The sequence below is a fragment of the Ascaphus truei genome, chromosome 4, assembly GCF_040206685.1.
Source record: "Ascaphus truei isolate aAscTru1 chromosome 4, aAscTru1.hap1, whole genome shotgun sequence".
Lineage (NCBI taxonomy): Eukaryota > Metazoa > Chordata > Amphibia > Anura > Ascaphidae > Ascaphus > Ascaphus truei.
The window spans coordinates 215,791,770-215,794,534 of record NC_134486.1 but is presented as its reverse complement, the minus strand read 5'-3'; positions in this window follow the sequence as shown (position 1 = coordinate 215,794,534).

Below are 2,765 nucleotides of genomic sequence, written 5' to 3'. Positions count from 1 at the left end.
ACTCTCTAGCATTTTTTTGTAGCTGTGCTCCAATTCTCCTTCTGGATATCTGCCCTTGCTGTGGAGTACCGGATGCACGCACCTAGGAAGGTTAATCCCTGGAGGACCACCTGCCTTAAGTGAGTTTATTTACTCTATATACACCGTTTTTTTCCCATTCAATGATTTGGCTGGACACTAGCTAGTGTGAGTATTTACCAATTGGGGTTATACTCTTCCGGTTTATTGATACCTGGTGGAAATAGGTGTTTATGCTATAGGTGGTCACCATTTATATGTGGGATACTCCAAGGACAAACACTATGTTATACATTATAATTGAAGTTGCTGAGTCTACGTTTTAAGAGCACCACACAGTCTGGTTTTCTACTGGGCATATGATGGTGCAAAGCTGGTGCTCATGGCCGTTCCACGTGTTTGGAGATAGAAAGTGCCATAAAAAAAAAAATGTGTGTGAGTAAATAATATATACAATCTAAAATAAAAGTGCACTGTGCTTATGAAAGATCAGATTTATCTAGAAAGAATTTGACAGCTGCCACCTCTTGGTGATGTTGTATCACCGTATACAAGGACGTAACGTCCAGTGTGACCCAGAGGAGATTGTTTTCCCATATGACAGATTCTAGTTGTTTGAGGAGATCACCACGATCTCTTATGTAGGAGGGCAAGGCCTGTACAAACTCCTGCAAATATGTATCCACATATCTCGATACACCATCTCCCAAGGATCCAATACTAGAGACTATTGGCCTCACAGGTGGGGAGACCAATGTCTTATAGATCTTCGGGAGATAGTGAAAGATTGGGATAAACGGATGTTCTTTGTACAAAAATTGATTTATTTTTGGTCCAAAATACTGAGGAATTTTCCTAGTTCTAAAATTGATCTCAACTCCTTCAAAAAAGGAACAGTGGGATCTCCCCATAGGATATATTGACTATTACTAAAAAAAAAATATTATCCGTGATAAACCTTCAAGTAGCTTCCCTACTATTGAAGTCAGGTTTACAGGTCTGTAATTTCCCAGTTGTGATCTAGCTCCCTTTTTAAATATAGATACATTTTCTTTGCGACAATTTTGTGGTACTGAGCCTGTGGAAATGGAGTCCTTGAATATTAAATGTAATGGTTTGGCTATTACTGAACTTAACTCCTTAAGAACTCTTGGATGTATGCTATCGGGCCTGGTGGCTTATTTACTTTAATTTTATCAAGACGCCTATGAACTTCTTCCTCCATTAACCAATAAGGTTAACCATTAATAAGGAGGTTGTGGCTTCCTCCTGCAGCACTACAATTGAAATTGATTCTTCCCTGGTAAACATAGAGGCAAAGAATTTGTTTAATACCTCTACTTTTGCCTTATCTCCAATAATCTGTCTGCCCATCTCACACCGAAAGAGTCCTATATTTTCTTTTCTGATTTTTTTGTTATTAAGGTACATAAATAACTTTTTAGAGTTGATCTTACTTTCTATTGCAATCCTTTTTTCATTATCCTTTTTTGCTCAATTAATTGCCCCTTTGCAATTTTGTTACATTCCTTATAATTCTGATACGATGCCTCCGTCCCTTCTGACTTCAAGAATCTAAATGCCTTCCTCTTGTTTTCCATTTCCTCCCTTACCTGTTTATTTAGCCACATTGGTCTTGACGTATTTCTTTTATATGTATTACCCAAAGGTATACACTGATAAGTGTACTTTATAACAATGTTTTAAAGACTGCCCATGTATCTTCTACATTTTTCCCTGCAAAAACATCATCCCAATTTATTCATTGTAGAATAGACCTCGGTTTATTAAAATCTGCCTTTCTAAAGTTTAAGGTCTTTGCTGAACCCAAGTAATATGTTTTTTGATCATTTATTTCAAATGAGACCATGTTATGATCACTGTTACCCAAATGTTCCAGAACTTGAATAAATGTTATTACTTCTACATTGTTTGATATGAGTAAATGCATTATTGCCCCTCTCCTTGTTGGTTCCTCAATAATTTGGGTAATGTAATTATCTTTAAGTACCCCCAAAAACCTGTTTCCTTTTGTTGTAATGCTAATCTGATTGCCCCAGTCTATGTCTGGATAAGAAAAATCACCTATTATACAAACATGACAAAGTTTTTGATGCCTTCTCCATTTGCAAAAGTATTTTAGTTTCCTCAATCTCACATATACTGTATTTTGTGGTTTATTGCATATCCCTTAAACATTTTCTTTATACTTTTACCTCCACTGCTAATTTCTATCCATAAAGTCTCTACATTTTCATCATTCCCTTCATCAACATCTTCCCTTATAATAGGTTTTAGATCAGATTAACATATAAGCTTACTCCACCTCCTCTTCCATTTGCTCGATCCTTCCGAAAAGGTAATAACCTTCTAAATTAATTGTCCAGTCATGAGTTTAATCATGTTTCAGTAATTCCTATGATATCATACTGATCCCTTGCAGCTATAAATTCAAGCTCCCCCTAGCACAGAAGATCCCTCTTCTGTTAGAGTAGAAGATCCCTCTTAGATCCCTCTTAGTTGTTAGAGTAGTGTACATACAACCAGTCGGTCGCATAGGCAAACAAAATCATAAAGCACCAAGTAAGGACGAAGTATAAGAATTATCTGATTTATAGATTTTTTTTTACTCTGCTGACTTAAATAATGGATACAGTATATGATATTACTTGTGATTGTATTTTTCTTATCTCTCATTTGGAAAGTCCTATTCATTTGGAGACGAGAGATTAAAAAGTCTGAAACGA